General features: G+C 40.6%; 1 long non-coding RNA gene across 4 annotated transcripts in view; it reads left to right on the top strand.

Moving 5' to 3' along the window:
- Positions 1–21,231, top strand: part of LOC149919332 (uncharacterized) — a 34,006-nt gene that overhangs the window by 264 nt on the left and 12,511 nt on the right. For 3 of the 4 annotated variants that reach the window (XR_016463442.1, XR_016463441.1, XR_016463439.1), the window contains exons 2-4: positions 851–1,046; positions 13,528–13,633; positions 20,926–21,145. This is a non-coding gene — a long non-coding RNA (uncharacterized LOC149919332). The remainder of the gene's footprint in view (positions 1–850; positions 1,047–13,527; positions 13,634–20,925; positions 21,146–21,231) is intronic. The other variant, XR_016463440.1, reaches the window with a different exon arrangement.

Here is a 21,231-nt window from a genome sequence, read left to right as displayed (position 1 = left end):
ATCCCCAAGATGTTACAGTGCCTCAGGACAGGCCCCTGTGAGAAGTGTTCCTCAAGGCTGTGCTGGAGCCCTCAGCCTGCATCATAGAATGTTTGAGTTGGAAGGGACCTTTGAAGGTCATCTAGTCCAAATTGGCACCTCAATCCATTTTTATAACGTTATAAAATTACCATTAACCCTCTTGGACCATTAACTCCTTTCACTAATTACCATTACCCCTTTGGACATGTAATCTTCGTTCCAAGAGCTGAATAATGTTAGTAGCACGTAATGTATTTTCTCTTCAACCTAAAATAAAAGATTCACTTGGATCTGGCTGCTCTGCAGATAACATCTGTTCTGTAGGTTGGATGGGGCTGGTGGCCTGCCTGGATTGCCAGAACTGCAGAGATTTGTGCTGGGGAGAGGCCTGAGAGGAGAACAAGGTGTTCTCTGGTGTATAACCTCGGAAAACTCACTGCATTTTGGATGCCAGTAATGTCAGAAACATCTCTGAATTTCTGTCCTAAACGTGAGGCAAGGAATACATTTACATAGCAAGTATATATCACATAATCATAACATTATTTCAGTTGGAAGGGAAATTTAAAGGTCATCCTTTAAGGTCCAACTCCATGCAATGAACAGGGACACCTACAGCTAGATCAGGTTTCTCAGAGCCCCATCCAGCCTGACCTTGAGTGTCTCCAGGGATGAGACATCCACCACCTCTCTAGGCATCCTTTTTCGGTGCCTCACCACTATTCCTGTAAAATCTCTTCTCTTTTAGATTGAAACCTTTTCCCCTTATCCTATCATAACATACCCTGCTGAAGAGTCTGTCCTTTTCTTTTTCATACCCCTTCTTTAGATCCTGAAATGCTGCTCTCAAGTCTCTCAGGAACCTTCTCTTCTCCTGGCTGAACAGCAGCAGCTCTCTCAGCCTGTCCTCGTAAGGAGAATGTTCCATCCCCTGGATCTTTTCTGTGGCCCTCCTCTGGACACACTCTGACAGGTCCACATTTCTGCTGTAATGAGGACTCCACATCTGAACTCCAGTGCTCCAGGTGAGTTCTCACCAGCACAGAACACAGCTTCCTCGACCTGCTGACCATGGTGCTTTTTATGCAGCCCAGGATATGGATGTTGCTGGTTCATGTCCAGCTTACCATACACCAGAACCCCCAAGTCTTTTCCAGCATATATGAATTCTTCCTCCTCTACCATCTGGCCTTTTCACTTATTTTACCCATTCACTGCATTTTGTTATTAGCCAAGATATAATGCACAATGAAGCCTCTCTCATCTTCTGGGACGTGTTGCACTGGTGAAGAATAATAATAACAATAATAATTTGCAAAGTCTTTTTTTCATGGAATCACAGATTTGTAGAGGTTGGAAATGACCAGTAAGGATCATCAAGTCCAAGTCCCTGCTAAAGCAGGTTTACTGTAGTGGGATGCATTTGGTACAGCAGATTTTTTTGCCCTCTTCCAAGTCTTCTTCCTGGCTCGAGGAAGGCAGTCCTATTTGTACTGAATGACACTGATCCCTTCCACTCCTTTGCAAGACATCTGTCCCAATGTGTTTATTGCTGATCACAGTGGATTACTGCAGCCTGTGTCAACTGACTCATTTCATTTCTCTGAGTAGATATAAACATCATGTTGGTTATATCAACAGTACTGCTCACATGTTCTCAATATATTTTCAAGCAATTTTTGTTTGGATTTAAAGTGTTTGTCAGCTGGCATTTCAGCAGTATCTGCCTTCCTTGGGGCTTAAGATATTGCTGAAGCATTGGCTGATAGCCACTTTACTACCAAATAAAAATTGCTTGAAACTATATCAAGGACAGATGAGCTGTTCTCTTGATATATGTGACGTAATGTTGATGCCTGTTTTTATAAATGTTAAAGTAGTTTTTATGAAGGGTCAGTATTAGAAATTTAACACCCATGTAGCTGTAAACTTCTAAGGGAATAAATGGACCGTGTATCTGTTTGGCATGACACTTTGTTAGCACCGGCAAGCTGAGGGTATTGTATTTTTTTTCTGCACCAGGGTCAAATTGTATTTATTCAGTTAGCTATGGAACTGTTGTTGGAATGCCTTCTTCAACCCTGAATATATGTCTTCTAATATATTTGTCCTCTCCTCTGCTTGGAAAGTTCTGAGAAAATACCCATGTCTCACTGAGCAGAAAGATTTATATTTAGGAATTAAGGTTTTAACAGCACCTATTTCCTACTGTGGGTTTTTATGTTTGCTTTGAATGACTTGGAATTACAGAACTCTGTAATATATGCATAGATTGTGGGCAAGGGGAGAGATCATTCTTAAAGAACAAATGGTCAGAAATTACAACCCCAAATTGCTTTGGGTCATTTTAATGTGTCCATAAGGTTCAGTCACTGTAACAAAAGCAGGGCTGAGGTACCCCAGAATTTATGGTTCCCCTATAATAGATGGAAATGAAAGACTATTTGCTGCAGGCCAGAGCAATCTATATGTCAGAAGCTTTTCTGGTGGACTGTCAAACATATTTGAGAGCTCTTTCAAGGACATTGCTAGATGAAAACTATTGCAAATCAATGGTAGAAAAAGCTACTTCACATTTGCAGATGAAAAAACATTCATTAACAACTGGCAAATACTCATGTTTATTTTGCAACTCTCACAAGTGATTTGCAAATAGAAAAAAAAGTTGTTCTGTGTATAACTTCAAACGGTTTACATGTTCTCATGAGTAACATGCATATTTTAAGACTAGTGTTTATCAATGTGGTATATAGATTTGGCTGCACTGTGGCATAGAAAAAACAACAACCTAGTTTAGACTAACTAGTGCAAGCAGCAGACGTAAGTAAAGCATCAAAAAAGAGCTCAGCACAGAATAATTTCCGTTATTACTCAGCAGTGTTAATCCATCTACAGGAGTTCTGTGCAGCTAAGTCAGGCTTATTTTGATGTGTGTTACCTCAAATGACTGCATCCTAATCTTCAGTCACAGCAAAACTTTTCTGAGATATATATGATAAAGTGACATGACCAAGGACATCCAGTAAGTCAGTGCCAAAGCAGAACATTGGTCTTACGTATCAGTTCTCTTTAGTGCTTACTAGAGAATACTTTTCTACTAAGAAGAAAAGATAATGCAAGAGCAAAGTGACACATAAAAATATAGCAATCAATACAAGCTTATTAACTGCTTCTGATTCTTGTTTGATCTGAAAGTATTTATGAATTGTGTAAGCTGAAAATCCATCTCAAACTGCTAGGCTTCAAATATTTCATCATGTAGCTGAAAAACAAGCAGTATTTTACTAGATTAAAAACATTTACTTCTCATGGTGCTGTGTTCTTTTCCACATACTCCAGTCATTTCTATGGACAGATAATAAACAACTGATACTTCATTAAAAAGCAGTGCTCTTGTCCAGTCTGGATTTGTTCTTGCCTTAACATATTCCTTTGTGGTAGAAATAGGTCTCGTACCACTCGATACTCAAAATGTTAGCTATAATGTGAAGCCACATAGTAGTGAAGGACAGGGTTGCCAGACATTCACTAACAAATAAATCCCAATGAACCCAGGAACATGTCAGTATTAAATTTCAGACTGTTGTCTCAAGGTTTATAAAATGCCATGAAAACACTTGATAGGTGAGGTGACATAAAAAGGCTCATTGCACACCCGCTGTGAGTTTTTATTCTGCAGAGGGTCATCCTGTTCAGTCCCTGCCACAGTGAGCTGTGTTGTACTGTAGGACTTAAAATGGTTGTCCCTTGATGGTAATCTAGTCCTTAGTAATGTTCAGCATGGAAGGACTTTGATAGTACCTAGATTCCTTCTGTCAGCACTGACCAGAATTGCAAAGTCTGCAAGCTCTCCAGGTCTGGAAATTGCTTTTTCCTGTTGGATGTAACAGCCCATGGTGCTTTCTAAGATGAAACTTCATCTGTAAATAATGTATCATCAGTGCATTCCTGGTGTACCAGATGCTGCCTCCTTTGGTACTACTTTTGGTACCTGTTACAGCTACAGGACACATTAAGCTAAACCACCAAATTCTTCTAAATGAGTTTTTCATACATATTTAAGAGCTTTGGATATATAGAGGGCAGAATACATTCCTTTTCAATTCTAGTTCAGCTCTTACAGAGGCTGAATGTCCATGGCTTATCTCAGAATCAATGCTGCAATCATTGTTTCATTTTTCACAGTGTTTTATTCACATTAGTTTAAGACAGGGGCACTCTTGAATTTTGCCACACGCTCAGTAGCACCCTATCTGCAACAATTACCAGTTGATATGACAGGGAGAACCACATCTATATGGTTTGGTTTCCTGTGCAATGAAAGTTAACAACCTCATCAATAAATAATAACTAATTATTTTTCTGAGCAAAAAAGCCAAATTCTACTCATCATACTCATTGCAGCGTGAGACTGGATTTCTAGTTGATGTTTGAGACCTCCATGTGATGAGTGCCATTTGCAGAATACCACTACCTCCTCAAGATCAGTTCTAGGATACCTGGGCTATTTTACTATTCTTTATTTCCCTGTTGGCTACTACACAGTGATATTGGATTATGATTATACTCAAATCACCCCAGAGATCTCTGTACTTTCCATAGAGGGCACCCTGGGTTCCATGCCTTGCAGCATTATCCACAGGAAGCTGTTGCAAAGCTTATTTAGTTAGTGCATATTGTGCAGTTCAGGACCCTCGGATTTGCCTGTGGGCTTCCAAGCTTAATATATTAATATTATGTCATATTAATATGTGATTATTTATGTTGATATACTTTTATCTGAGTAGTGTGGTTCACATCAGTAGCAAGTGAGCTGCAGGATTTGTAGCCAGCCTGTCATTTCCAAGACCAGATTTGATTCATGGTCTCATTTCCTGTTTTTCCTCCCACTGCTCACAGCTCTTTTTTTCCTTCTCCATGGTCCATTTATTAAATGTAGAGTTAGAAACACAATTAGAATTTACTCAAGTCTATAATATCTGAATACGAAATCTTTGGAACAATAAAAATTCTTTTCCAAACCTGTCTTATCTAGCTTGCCTGTTCAGATGATGAGCTCGGCCTTCCTTACTGACTGAATAAATGAAAAAGAAACATGATTCCATCAATTCCAAGCAATGACAGTATGAGAAATTCTGAAATTACCAAACACTGCTATAAGGCCTGCAAGCGCAAAAGTACAATGTTAGGTAAATAATATTTATATGGCTTTCTGTATACACTGATGTATGAACTGAACACCAGAAGTGTTCTGGTGCTAGGCGCTGATAGAGCAAAAGTAATTGGTGAAGTCCCAAATAGAAGTGAGGAAGCTGTCTCCTGCAGACCATGGCTTAACAGGAACAGTAGATCCATCTGGGGTTCCACCTGAAAGCATCTGTGCAAGTAAAGAGTGTTGCAGAGTTCCAGCAGCAACTCAGATTGGTTTTCAAAGGTGCCAGAGGTATATCTGGTGCCCACATCCTTCCTTCACCTGTGCCACTTCGGAGTTCCTGAGTTGCAGTTTACACAAGGGCAAGAGCAGGGGCAGATACAAGGGATAAGCTAAGAATATTTCCCTTTCTTCCTCCATTAGCATACCACAGGTGTACTTCTAAAGGGAAACTAACACTCAGGGGAAAAAAAAAAAAAATCAAATTATCATTTGCAGAACTAATTATTAGAACTTTTGTTACAAGGAAACATCTGCAGTCCAGGCACAGCCTAGTACATTGTGCAGGGAGCTGAATTCACACTCTGACAATACATTTTTTAGGCTATGGTTTGCTTTCAGATTGCTCTGTGCATTCATGCACTCCTCTGTGTCTGATCAGATGAGTCAGACATGAAAGCACTTCTATTCTAGGTTATATTTTGAGTTTTATAGAGCACCTTTTCCAATTGGAGAGCATCTGGAAACATTTCATAGTGTCCGGTGTATCTTGTACAAATAGATTTCTCAAATTATTTCAAAAGAGGCACACAGTACAAAGCTTGTGGTCTGTCTCCTTGAGTGGTTCATCCAGTTTGTGACAACAATCTCCTGCTGCTTTTAGGCAACAGAATTATTCACCTGGCCCAGTGAGGTGTCTGTGGTACTTCTCAGAAGAGTGCTGGTGGATAAGATCTGCAGATGGGTGTATGATCACAAAAAGCACAGGTCATGGCCCTATCACAGCTTGTATCTTCCTATAGAGGTTAGTTCCCTTAAACTCAAATGAGCTTCATAATTAAGTCACCCATACTTGAATTATGTTTAGAGATAATAAAACAACCCGGTGCAACTGTATTCCTAAAGAAGGAATGCATGCCTAACATGAGGTCTAACAGCAAAGCACATGTCTGCTCTGAAGAAATCAAGCTCAACTTCAGACAGCTCAGGTATTTGAAACAGTGCCCTGCATCCATGATGCTATCTATGAAGACACCTACAAGGAAAAGCCTAATCACCTCTCTGTGGTATGAGAGGCCCGGAACGTTGTTGCACTGAAATTTATGTTATGGAGTAGAACAAAGAATTTGTTAGACCAGATAATATTGTAACATTATAGTAGTCCAAACAAGTTAATATTTTTGAAGACTCATCAATAATGCAGTTTGAACTGCTATGCAGAAAAGCCTTTTTGCTCCATTCCCCTTATCTCTGGTGTGATGCTCATCCTGCCAGCATCCCTCTGCATCCCAGGGTTGACAGGTTCAGTCTCCTTTGAGCCAAGTCAGGGACAGAATTACAAGTCATCTCCACCCTGAGGCCTTTCTTGGAAAGACTATGATGCCAGTGGTGAGGTTTCTACCTCCTCATTCTTGGATCCCCAAAGCCATCTTCATCATCCTCTCCCACCTCCTGCCCCTTCCCCTGATCTCCAGTGCCAGTGGCAGAGATACCCAGTGCCAGAGCTGCCCCATTTCCCAGCCCTTGGCCACGGAGCTCATGCTTGTGTCCCTTGGGCAGGGGACATTTGTGATCATGAGGACACCCAGCTCAGCCCACAGCAAGCCTAGAGCTATCTTGAGATGCTGCAGTGCTGGGTCAGCACAAAGCCCATGGGCTTCAACTGATGGTAAAAATCACATTTACTACACATTAATAGGCTACATTATCAATGTGACAGGGTCTGCAGGACAAAGAATTAGAACAGTGAAATTACTTGGAAGAAACAAACATATTTGGACATACAGAAAGGTCTTCAAGTCTGGCACAGAAATTGAAGCCTCACTTCAATTTCTAAAAGCCTATTGAAAACAAAGAATGAAAATTCAGTTTTATCTGCTTTTTTTTTTTTTTTTTTTTTTTTTTAATAAATTAAGATGCTTCTGGCAATGCAGGGCAAAGAGCAAAGCTTTTTGTTTTCATCTTTTGGATTGTTGTTTTTCCTGAAATTGTCTCTTTAATACACAGTAAGGTCTAAGGGACTACAAAAATTAATTTCTTAGTAGAGGAAGTTTATAACTGGATTGTACTGGATGTCACAAAGAGATTCATGGATTCAGGTGATTGCTGAAGACACAGTTTGCCTGTCAGAGGTGGTCTTCTGTGCCAGCTTCATTGCACTTGCCTTCATAAATAGACAAGTGGCTGGGACTGCAGCACAGAGCTGGGTTCAAGCTGCTTTGGTACAAAAGAAGAAGGATTTAGTATTTAACATCAATGTCAGCAGAAACGTTTCATGACCTTCAACAGGCCTTGCCTCCTATGGAGTTATTCATCAGAAAACTTGGCTGGGCTGTAGCATCATCTTAGACACATTCAAGTGCCTCCTGCAGAGAGCATCAAGGGCTAGAGGACTCAGCATTGATAGTCTCTGTGGCCTCGCTCCACTGGGGCTTGAGTCACAAGGGCTGGGAGCTGCATTTGCAGAAGCAGGTTTTTTTGATCATTATCTATTCTTTCTGCTCTGCCTGAAGAGAGAGAGATTTGAAGTAATCTCAGTTAATATTCGCTTCTTCTTCCATCATATCATTAGATGCTTCCCTTTCTACTTCAACTTTTTGGGGCTGAAATGTACAATTCCTCTCTGGAAAACAGTTATCTGATACTTCTGCATATTATTTATGCTTTCCTTACCACCTAGACAGGCACCTTGTCACAGAACAGGCCTGCACAGTGGGCAGAGTGAGCAAGTAACAAAAGGATGATTGGTGGTGGGCTTTGCAGAGATACACAACACTACAGATTGAAGGGACAGACTCTCCATGAGGACCTGGAATCTGCTTCTCCAAGCATCCCAAGTGATACGTAAACTTTCCACTGCTGAAGAACTCAGCCTCAGCCCAAAACCTTAACATGAACAGGCTGTCCAGGAAAGCTCTGCACACCCCAGGCCTGGAGGTGTTCAAAGGTGCTGGATGGGGCCCTGGACAACCTGATCTAGTGCCTGATTTAGTAGATGGCAACTCTGCCCATGGTAGGGAGGCTGGAATTAAGTGATCTTTGAGGTCTTTTCCAACCCAAGTCATTCTATGGTTCCATGATCCCCAATCCCTCCAGCAAGCATTAGAGAAGTCGTCATGTGTTGGAATATCATCAACACAGCTACTAAAAGGACTTTATTTCTTCTTTTATAAAAGCTTTTTTGGCATGCCTATTATATTGTTTGAGATAGTCTGAAATAACATTCTCATAGGCAAAGTATGAAACATAGGATGCATGCAGAACTATTCCAAAATGGAAGGCTATTATTAGTAGCTTGGTGTTCAAGAGAAAAAGCAATACTTAGCTGTTCTGAATACTGACTTCATTGAAACTCTTCCTATAGTCATTTCCACAGGGAAACTCATCCCAAGTGAACTGGCCTCAATCTTATGGTTAATATCTGGGAGAAAAGTAAACCTTTGATTAAATCTAATGCCCTGAGTGATATTGGAGGAAAAAGGATCAACATCACTTAGCTAGAAATTGCCTGAAGCTAGAAGTATTTTGTTCTTCAAGTGATCTTAATTTCATGTATCCAAAAAGAAAATGGAGTAGCATTAGATTCTTTCTTCACACAATAGTCTTGAAAAATTTCCCTCAGGGAGATCATTTTTATTTAATTGAAAAGTACCTGCATTCCCTTTATCTCATTATAGTAGCTTTAAACAAAACATAGTCTGTGGGAAACAATGGGGAAAAGTCCTCTATTTGCTATCCAGGGTATTCCATTTACACTGTTTACTTTTCCAGTAGTAAATCTTCAAAGAGGCTGTCAGCTAAGTTAGTGAAGTGCCATAATAATTAAACAGGAGATTAAACAATTCATGAGTAGTGTAACTAATGTAAGGAAGTGAATTTACCTCTGCATATAGCATGAGTAACACAAGTAATGGCATTCTGCCCCCAAAATTTTGAAGTATTCTAGAAGTAGAGGTGGGACAGATAAGAGTTCAGGAAACAATTAAAAGGTTAAAACAAAGCTTGAAAGTGAATCAGAGAGTTTGATGTTTCTGTCTTGACACGAAGAAGATTGATAGGTAATTTGACTGTAGTGCTTAAGCACTCTCACAAAGAGAAAATATTGGAGCTTTTCAGTCTAAGAGAATAAAATATAATAGCAAATGGATGTTAAGTCATGCAATTTGCAGAACAGATCTACAAGGAACTGAGACAAACCCACAGGAGGGGGTAAACCTTCTATCTCCTACTCGCGTGTGCACCACAGGTTCTTCATCAGAAAGGCAGAAGTTATTTGTAAGTGGTTAAGTGGTTGAAACTGTATGAATGGCATCTGTGAATGGCATCAGTCAAAGTAGGTGATCTAATGACTTGAAATTAAAAAACTATGCCTGCGACTGCTAGGACTTCTCTATCAACTCACCTGCCTATCGTAGGCACATGGAAGACAAAGATAGGGAACAAACTCTCACACTGCTTTGGAAAATGAGGTATCCACTCAGATCTGTGTGGGGTCATCCTATGCAAACAAGAGAGTGTAACTCAGAAAACCATATTATGATATTGCCAGTGTTAAGCCCCTCAGCCTGTGCTGAAAGTGTGACTTTCAGAAATGCAAGCTGGCTGAGGCTCTCATGCCTCAAAGCAACCTGTCACACCAATTTCTGTCAAGCTTTATTCCTTCTGACAGAGGTCAGAACATCCACTGTGGGCAGTTACCAGTACAAGTCTAGTCCATCACTGAGTTTGACTCAATCTAGCAGAGGGAACAGTGGTCACACATTGGCCCTTCCACTCATCCACCCATCCTTCCCCAATCCACCCCAGTTTGTGTTGACAGTTCTCTATCTTCTCCAGAGAGTCATCCTGTTAAGCTTTTTTGCAGGAGACAACTACAACAAAATGTAGAGCACTGTATTGTTTGCCAGGATGGACAGGAATGGTTGACTGTGAAATTGCAGATTGATTAATTATACATGACCCAAGCAGATTATTTACTCAGTAGGAGACTAACACAGGATCTTTTGTCTTGTTTTGAGTCTTGCTTGTTAATCTGTTTGATTAGGCAGTTTGTAAATAGCAGGTAAATAAAAATTGGGAATATTAAACATGACTGGTGAGTAAAGGGCAACCAATGCTCACATAAATGAGCAGTAAAAGAGTAAGATTTTTTTTTAAATCAATTAAAATGGTAAATAAGGAACAAAGCAGGGAGAGAGAAACAAAAATGGCTATCTAAAATGTAGATTGCTGTTTTGAAAAATCCTGAATTACTTTATAAATGCATCCGTATAATATACTGAGCTTAAATATATTTTTACCCATTGCTCACAAAGACGTTTGGAAGGTTAAGCACTGTTACCCTTTTTTAAAGATAGAAAAGCTGAGGTGCAGAGCAGAAGAGTGTCTTGCTCAAGATCACACAGCATGCTTGTGTCAAAGCAGAGAGGACCTCAGTGTTTTCACTGTAGGAAGATGCTCTGTGGAGCATCCTGTACATCTGGTGCACATCTTCATCCCAGCCCTGCTCCACTTTTGTCTCTAGCTCCATGGTGTGCTCCACAAGGTTTCCTGCCCAAAATGCCAAGGGAGCAGAACCAGAGCCCCACAAGTTGCTCACCTGCCTTACAGTGAAGCCATGACCCAAATCTTCAGGCTCTTAAGCATGCCTTCTGTAGTCTGAATGTTGCCCTCCTTCCACTGTAAATGAGGACCCTTGGGCTGAAATGAAGCAGTACGAACTATAACAAATCTTCTGTCAGTGCACATCTTTTCTAGGAGAAATGAATGCAGATTTTTCATTCAATCACAACTGCATAAAAGAACAAACTTTCATACTCAAGTGCTCAAATGTTCAGAGAGGCCAGCAAGCTCTCAGAACATTCACTGTGCATATGCATGATGTAGAATGTTAATTACGTGATCCCACACTGTTTCTTTCCACAGGACACCTATCTTCAGTGTGCAGAATAATGGTACTCCTCTAATGAGCAGCTATGTGATGTTTTGCTTTCACATTGTGTTTCTGTGTGTGGCCACGTGCTTTCTTTTCTACACACTATTCAATCCCAGCACTCAAGTCAGTGATTAATGCTCTCAAGGACTTCACCATGGCAACAATCAATCTGTCATTCCCTAATTTTCAAGTGCTTTACTTTGCAACATTAACAGGGTTTTCTGTTAAATTGATATGTGTTGTGCCCTATATTTTTAATACTAGGCTTTGCTCCGGAATGGAGACCTTAAACGTAGATGTCTTCTTTGATTTTAAAGATTGCTCAGGTAGTTGTAGCAGAATACTTTCCACTCCATATGATGTGGTTGCCTGTGATAATTGGGAGACACATTTGGTGATGCAAAAAGGACATTTTTGTCCTATATTTCTATTTAGGATTAGTAATAAATGGTTGCATATGACAAAAATGTGGTAATTTACAAGACTGTTGGGGAAAGGAAGCCAAGACATCCACACAGAAATAAATAGGAACACTGAAAAGCAGTTGTCCTTTAAATAATAAAGTCTATGCCCAGCCGTGTGTCCTCAGCCAGAGTCCTGGAGTCCTGGATTGCTCCATCGTAAGCAATGTATGTAAGTTTGGTTTCTATTTTCATTGCTTAGAGGTAACCATCAACAGATGGTGTTTTGAAACACTCATGATTTTGGCTAATAGAGTTACTGTTGCCAACTGTCCTGTCCTCCAAGTAGTGATTAGATTTACTATTATTAATAAATAATACATAATAATGATACAAACAGTCCAAACCCTGAAGTCCTCAGTCCTAAGCAACTCCTACACCCTTCAGTACTTTGTACTCATATCTTTGGATGACTAAGTGTTTTGCTGAACAGAGCCAAGTCCTCCTTTCTGATCTCTGTTAGCAATCACTATTTTTTTTAATAAAGATTCTCGTGGCATCCTCCACATGAGCTCTCACCAATGGGAATTCCATATGGTGGTTAGAAAAGAATTTGCTCAAGCAGGACTCAGCCACAGAAACTTTAATCAAAACTTTCATTAGATACCCAGAGCTGAGGAGCCAAAAACTCTGGCCTGCTTCACGCATTCATATCTAGTTGGCCCCTTCCAATTCCACAGAACTCAAGTGTTCATTTGAAAGGAAAAGTAAAATCCCATTCTTTACAGTTATTGCGATAACCTTCTGTACATGGCCGGAAGGCGAGCCGATGACTTCTATCTGAGCAAATATGTGCAGTATAAGGCCAATCCTTGACAATAAATGAATTTCTTGTACCACTGACTGCTGGGAAAGAGTACAGAGTACACTGAGAAAACAGCAGAAGGTGAGAGAAAATCCAATTTAAGGCCAGACTTCAAAAAAGAGAAGAGTATAACCCTGAGAGTCACTATTCTGTAAGAGTAACTCCTACACTCACTGAAATTAAGGGCAATACTGCAAGGAAAAAAATGTGCTCAGTGTTACCCTGGAGGATCAGGGAACAGCAAAGGGAAGGGAAATATATGAGACAGGAGTGACAGGTGCAATACGAGAGTATAATTAAGGAAATCACATTTCAGGACTAGAGTATGATATTATTTCAAATTGAGAGACTGAGCTAAGGAAAAATACAAATGACTTGCAAGGTTGTGAAGGTCCTAAGAGAGTGTGAAGCTCTCCGTAATCAGCAACATGATGCAACCAGGCTGTATCATCCCTCTCCCACGGAAAGCAATGCAATTTAAATTCTATCATATTTAGCATATAAAATACTTTTAGGCAACTGCTTAAATAAAGACCTGCCTGCTATTACATACCTCGATTGCTCTTGGTGACCAGGTTAGGCATGCTGCCATTTCCTATAGCACTGCTTCTACTTAAATTCTGACTTTAATCATACAGACCAATCTCACCAGCAGTTTTGCCAGAGAAAGGTCTGATGATTTCAAAAATTGGCCCAAAACTTCATAGCAGAAGTGGCAGTAAACATTAGTCACAGTAGCAAACTAATTTGTTTTCCATATGGCATTTTCAATGGAGTGTGGAAGACTCACAAGTGAAATAATAATTACAAATGAGGAACACTTAAAAAAAAATTATCCCTGTGCATCACTTAAAAGGATTTTTTTAATTAAGTCAATAGTTGATTATCTTGGAGATGACACTGGCAATCAACTTACACTTTGTTTTGTTCTCAGGGACAGTGTTGTCAGGATCAGAGAAATTCCTGCATCTCTTCAGCCCTGGGTGCTGCTGAGATGGAAGAGAGGAGAGAGGAGTGTTTGTTTCCCTTTGGAAAATCAGGTGGTGAATATTTTCTTATTAACGTTGTTGTCTGTAGAAGAAAATTTTGCTCTGCAAGATGAGGGGTCAGTATTACTGGTGAAGCCAAATCAAAGACAGATACTTTAAGATACCCTCAGAGCTGTACTTGGCTGAGCTCAAAGCCAGCTCAGGGCTGGAAATTATGCTGCAGGGCAAAACAGAATTAGCTTCTTGAGATCTCAGCCCTAAGGGAATGAAACCCAGAACAGGCTACTCTCCTTCCAAACTATTGTTATGGAAAAAGAGAGAAAAAAAAAAAAAAAAGGAAGGAAGGGGAGAAGGATATCTATAGAAATATATATACAATGAAGATGGGGCCAATAATTTGTTAGCAGATTAATATTGTGGAAGTCAGGAATCTGTTAGTCCAATTAATATTTTGAAAGTCTAATATTCCAAAATTCCTAATTAATGCTAATTATTGACTGATCAATAAGACAGTTTCAATTATTATACAAAAAATAAGCTTTCCTAGACGTCGCCCCTTTTCTCTGGTGTGATGTGACTTTCTGCACTTAAGATGGGAAGAAATATGAGGCTTGTTTGTTCGTACTCACTTGCAAGCAAAGCATTTGACAACTTTCACTCAATCATTCATGTTCTATCTCATAAATCAGCCTAAGGCCAGTTCTTCTGTCTGATTTTCACTGCCAGTCAATCACTGGGAACTTGCAGAAGTGAATGGTACTACTTCCACAGACAGCTGAGTGGGGGGAAAGATTTAGACTTCATGAGTTATATTTTGATTTCTAGTAGAAATGCTGATTGTACGTTTATTTTTTAAATGCAACTCAGGTTCTGTCTGTTCAGATCTTCATACAAATTTGGATTATTCTTCTTATTTCTTAATGTTTGTCTAGAATAAGCCCTGTTCTGAATGCAGAAAATCTTGAGTGTAGCAGAGTGAGGCTGAATTAATGAAATGACCCTCACTGAAAGACAGCTCAGGCCTGAAGCATCACATCCCGTGGGGAAATGTCCACTTCTATCACATTTGCTGTTCAGGGAACTCAAAACATTTTAAGGGTATGATTTTTCACAAGAGCCTCCAGAGAATATAGTTCTTCCTTCTCTCACTCAAGTCCTTTTGGGAAATGCACAAGTCAGAAAAATAGTAGAACTTTTTGCCAAGATTATTACAGAACAGGCCACAGGCCACAGTTTGTTGAATATGGAGGAACAGACTGTTTTTGCAGATATGTCCACTCAGTAGACAGGTATGAGAGATGGCCAAGTCTCTTCCATCAAGATTTCATGTGGTTTCTATATTGGATCTTCTACTGGGATAGTATTAATTTCCATCTCTTTTTCCAGTGTGCCGCTTTTCAATGTGAAGAAACCCAAGGGGAAGAGCAGGAAGACATGGCACTGCTCATTGTAGAATCATTAAGGTTGGAAAAAAACACTAATATCATCCAGTCCAATCATCAATCCAGCCCCACTATGCCCACTAGCCCTCAGTGCCACATCTCCATGTTTCTTGAGTACTGCCAAGGACAGTGAGTTCCCTGCCTCCCTGGGCAGCCTGTTCCAGTGCCCAACCAGTCTTTCTGAGAAGAAAGCTTTCCTATTTTCCAACCTGAACCTCTCCTGGTGTAACTTGAGCCCATTCCCTCTCATCCTATTCCTATTACTCCCATCTTGTCACAAACTCCCTTCAGGCAGTTGTAGAGAGCAACAAGGTCTCCTCTGAGCATCCTCTTCTCCAGACTGAGCAATCCCAGTTCCCTCAGCCATTCCCCATAACTCTTGTGCTCCAGAGACTTCATAGTTTGTTGCTCTTCTCTGGACATGCTCCAGGGCCTTGATGTCTTTCTTGTAGTGAGGGACCCAAAATTGCTTTGCCCTTGAAATGTTTTTTCTTACTCTGATGCTGTTGTCTACACCGAAGTACTGGTTTGGCACATTAGACCTGTAGCTGGACTCCCCAAGGTCCCTCACAGTGATTCATGTCTGAATTCATGTCTGAATCACCTACAGCCAGTGGGACTGAAGCTATGACAATTTTTTGCACTGTGCTCACAGCCAGCTGAAATCCCTACCTTCTCATAATGACCTGGCTCTGAGGATGAATGTGAAAGCAGTCTGGTCTCAGTTTGCTAAGCAGCACCACAAAGTGGTTCATTTTCATGCTTCACAATTTCCCTGTCATGATTTTAGAGATTCAGGTATTCCTGAAATGCTTATGCATTCAATTTCTCCTTGGCATTGTTAACACAACACTATTCAGGCTATGAGTTAGCATCCCCAACTTCTGTTGTACACAGATGCTCTTGGTCTGGTGCTGCTTCTCATGTTCTCCACATACCCTCACTATCTCCAGATATTGAGGTTGGCTGGCTTAAAGCAGATATCATCACCATGATCTTGAATGCAGTGTTCTAAAAGCAGTTTTAAAGGAAAAGGCTAAGCAAGGTTATTAGGCTTCCTACACAAATGTAGCCAATAAAACCAAGGCTGGAAAGACTCCTAATGGTTTTGCCTGGCTTAGAGAGCCAGGCATCAAAGACAAAGCTTGGCTGTTGGCAGAGGCTATGTGCTGATACTGAAGATAGATGAGTTATCTTTGCTCTGCTAATGGGAAAGGCACAGAGAAATGGACTGTGCACTGTATCTCCATACTCCAACACAGAGACAGCAGTGGAAATAGGTGTCTGCACTCAGAAGCTCATGTAAGCTGTCCTAGACATCTGCTTTTAAGATGCAATACATTGTCCTCTGGATGGGCCTCTTGCTTTCCACTGTTCATAAGGGGAACCCAGCGTGGCTAACTTAAATATAGACATCTGACACTGGGGTACCCAAGTCAGGGCAGATAAATTCCACTCCAGATCACTCGTCTCTTGGCTACCTTGTGCGTTAGCATCAAGAACACAGCAATGCACAGAGCACTGAACAGGGTATGAGATGCTGGGGCATCTTTTCACTGTCTGCCCATTTGTATTTTGAGGTGCTCTGTCCCTTCCTTATGTCTGTAAGGTACCTAGCATGCAGAAGCCTTGATCTCTTAAGCTTTTAAAGCTTAGGGAATGAAAGTAACTATTTTAGGCTGAGCTGGTGCCACATAGCACTAGTTCACAGAAGGGGTACTAAATCTTCTCTTGATATAAGTAATTACTGTAGCACAAGGCATTGTAGATGTTAGTATGGGGTGTCTCTCTTCGGTATGAATCTCAAATGAACATGCACTGAGGTTCCTATTTTGTAGGTGCAATTCAGTTCATAGTCCAAACATCTAAGCCAAAACAACTCAATATTAAAGTGATAAATTAGAGCTATTAAATATGTAATGATGGGAGAAAAAAAAATATGCTAAAAACATAAAATAACTACAGGGTAATCTCTGTTGTATCAGGTAGAAATAATACAATAACAGAGACGAATCTGGATTTTAATGTCTTATCTGAGGCTATTCCAAGCAGTGTTATTGCTGTATAAATTTATGAGCAAGCTCCTGAGGCCACATTTGTTTTCTGTCTGTTTTTTCCTTGACTTTCATGGCACTTTGGGATTATCAGTGCTGGGGGAGCAGAGATTTTTATTTTGATGTTCTGGTGTTGAATCCACAGTATTTCACATCAGGTTTTGTTGGTGGATGGAATTCCAGGAACTTGTGAAACTTGCTGTAAAACTCAAAACACAGACCTCCAATGTGCTTATCAGAGATATTACCAATAAGGAATTCCAATCTGCCACCTGCAAGCTTTCCCTCACTAGGATTACACTGCACATGACAGATTTGGTGCAAAAAATGCCTGAAGTGCTGCCTGCTGTAGGGAGGAGGACAAGAGCCCTCATCAGACTACATGACTGTGAGCAGACAGGAAAAACCTTGCCCTCAGGACCCCTGGAGAAAGAGACGTAATAAAATTAATTTACATATCAAGATCCTCACTTAAAACACAGAAAGTCTCCCATCTGACTCAAAAGATGTTATAAAAGGATTCGACTGTATCACTGTGAATTTGATATCCTTAAAGAACCTTGCCAGTATTGTTAAGACTCTCCACGTGCATGAATGTTAAGAAAGATAATGACGGAAATGCTTAGGTTATACCAGGACTTTGGCTTGAAAAGGTCCATGACAGCTGCAGAAGACTCTGCCAAATCTTGCCCTGGGCACAGAATTTTTTGTGGCATTTGTTTTCTGGTCAAAGTGTTGCAAAAAGATGGCACTGTATTATTTCTGGGCGCAGGGGGAATGGCCCACCGACAAAGCAGCATTGCCTTAGAGCCACTCATGCAGTTGTTGAGCTGTTTGCACCAACCACTCCCCATAACGATAGAGCACAGGGTGGGAAGGGGATCGAGTCACGTAAGAAACTGCAGGAGGGGATTTGAAATAGAGAATAGTGGAGCTGGAATCCAGCCGGGTCACTGAGGTTAAGCCCCTTGCTGCTGCGCAATGCCGTGGGATTTTTAATGGCTGTCAGAGTCGAGGAGCTTGTCTTTCACATCTCTTCTGATGGCAGGAGAGCGGAGAATTAGTTTACTCTTTTTAACACTGGGCTTCTGTACTGCAAGTGTCACAAAGGATATCTCTTTGTAGGCAGATGTCTGCTGCCAGTGGGAAGCTGAGAAATGCCAGTTTTAATTAAAAGCTTTATTTTCAAATACAATTCAGAGATTATAAGCAGTAAGAAGGACTTGTCCGCTGGGAGGCTTCAGTGTGAGGCCCTGAGCAAAACAGCAGTAATTGAAAGACAAGGCCTAATTCCCCTTCTCCCAGCTGGGTCTAACCACAAGGCAGGGACATCAATCCAGCCCTTCAAGGAGGGCTGGGAGCACCTCAGGTTTGTCATTGCCTCTGCTGTTGGAGGGAAGGGAGCCAAAGCAAAGCTTTTGGATTTTCCTATCCCTTTTCTCCAGAGTTGGCTTATGAAAACAAAACAGAAGGGCAAAGCTGTGAGAGAGGGCTGAAAGGCACCTGTGTGATACGTCTTCATCACATGCTCAAATTCTCATTATAAACTTGTGTTTTTACATAATTACCCCAATCTCTAGCACTTGCACCCATGCTAATTTACTCCAGTATGGTTCTAGACCATAGGAAAGCTTTTGTGGATTCAGTTGGCTATGGTAACTTCACACATTTCCCATTTCATACAAAGGCATAGTTGAAAATGGGACAACAGGAGACATGAGTGCTCTATGATAACTTTACTTAGCTGATGGTAACTCCAGCTGTTCAAAGCTCCAGGGGTTTTATTGGCCACTTTTAAATAATTCACAGATTTTAAACAAATAACCCAACAGCTCAACAGCTCATACCAACAATTCCATCTGTTCTACAAAATCACCCTCACCATATCTGCCCTTTGTCTTAACAAATTTTTTATATTGCCTGCACTTCTAATCTCTTGATAGGACTGTTTCAGTACTCATCATACTAAATGAAAATAAAAATGACGACAAGAGAATCAATTTTCTCCCTTAGAATTTAATGCAATTCCTATTTTTTGCATTCGACACGTGATTTTTTTGTAGAGAGGCAGATTTACCAGCAATGGGCAGATTAAGTTTTTTTTACAGTATAGTTGTACCCCATGTAATGCCCTCTCCCACACCAGTAAATTTTGGTTCCCCGTTATGTGAATCCCCATCCGCATTTCTCGAGTGACTCTGAATGTTGGGTTCACCAAATGGAAATGGAGGATTTGCCATTCTCTTAATGGCAACAACTGTGTCTTAGCTGCTTCTATGATACGTAGAGTCTCTGAATCACAGAATCATTCAGGCTGGAGGGAAACTTAGGAGATCTCTATGCCAACCTGCACAAGGCAAGGTCACCCTTCAGATCAGACCAGGCTGCAAAGGGGTTAACATTTGCATCTTGAAAACTTCTGAGGATGGAAACTGCATGGCCTCACTGGGAAACCTCTACCACTGCTTGACTGCTGTCTGTGACAAAACTGTAGCTATTTCTAGTCTGACTCACTCTTGTTTTCATATCCACTGTCTATTGTGCTCCTACAAGGAAGAGTCTGGTCAAGTTGGTCAGCCATGATCTGTGCTGGAGTAATCCATGCTAACCTTTCCCAATTTCTTTATACTCCTTCCTATGCCCAGAAATATGCTCAAGAAGAAACACTCCATGATTTTCCCAGAGACCAAAGAGAGTCTGACCAGTCTCTGCTCTCACTGATCATCCTTTTGGCCTCATGTTTTATTGCTAGCCAAATCTCTAAGGAAATTGTTCCTATTGTCACTGTCCCTGGAGGTTTTCAAGAAACGTGTAGGTGTGGCACTGAGGGATGTGGTCAGAGGGTATGATGGGGATTCCCTGGGTTGGACTCGATGATCTCAATGGTCTTTTCCAACCTTAACCATTCTATGATTCCAGGAAAATCAGATTATCACGTTTCATTGCTATTTAAGAACCGGTCTTTATAACCACAAAAGCATAATAAATATGCAGTTTTTACAGGACTGATAAGGAAATTGGGGTTTGCTTTTAAGATATTATATTCCAGCCAACACAGCAGGGATTAAGTAATTGAAGTATGAACTGCAAGGACTTCTGTAAGCCTTAAGAATCCTTAGATGAGGCTGTAACAGATGTTCCATGGATTTCACAGTTGCACACATGCCCCCAGGTTGTACTTGCACTACAGCACACAGGAAGTGCTTTCAATGTCTTCCTTTAGAGCTTCAGACCAAGTTCTTGGGCTATAATGGTGCGAATTTGGAAAAACTGAAGTAGGACAGATCTGAAGGGCTTATCTTCATGTATAGAATTATTGTTTTCCTCTTTCTTTTTCTCCTTCTTTCTGCCCATTTTTCCTTGTCTCTTTCCATCCCCACTGCTTTTGTACTGTATCAGGTTCTATACATATATTTAAATGTAATAAGATACATTACAAGAATTGATTTTCCCTAGAGTCAGGTCGATAGACTGTATAAGCAAGGAATCTACAATCGTTCTAAAAGAGCAAGCTGTAGTAGATTAATTAATGATATGCAGTATAGAAACATCCAAGTAACTATAGCTCTTCTCAGCTCACCTGAGCTATTAGCTGAATCTCTTGTGGGACTGAGCAGCTCACTGCCAACCTAACAATATACAAATTTCTCTTGGAGAAATCACAGCAGTGCCAGAGCTTTTGAAGATGCAAAGGTTACTCTGCCCTTACTCTTTCAAGGAGAAATCACAGTGTGAGGTAAATAAACTTTTGAACAGCACAGCAGTGACCTGCCTAATCTGTATTGCAACCTAATAAGGGAAATAAAAACCCTGCTGTAAATTCATACACACTTTTTATTTCCCATAGATATTCAGCTTTTGGAAACAACAGGAAAAAAAAAAAATGACACTGCTTTTTGGTGCTTTTGGAAGAAAAATATACTGAATCATCAGTATGAACTAAGATATTTTTATTAAAGTGGTCTGATGGTTAGAAGAAGATTGGGAGATATGAGTCCTGTCTTGCCTTCCCAGCTCTAGGAGATACATCACTTACCATTGGAATCCAGTGGAGGAAGCAGAGGAAGGTGGGCTGTGTGGTACTTCTCTGTCCCTTGTTCAATTTTTACATCATGCCCTCAAATCCAATGAAATTAAATCTTTGTGGTCTCAC

The sequence above is a fragment of the Phasianus colchicus genome, chromosome 1, assembly GCF_987193195.1.
Source record: "Phasianus colchicus chromosome 1, bPhaCol1.hap1.1, whole genome shotgun sequence".
NCBI lineage: Eukaryota > Metazoa > Chordata > Aves > Galliformes > Phasianidae > Phasianus > Phasianus colchicus.
This window is presented reverse-complemented; position numbering and strand designations above follow the sequence as displayed.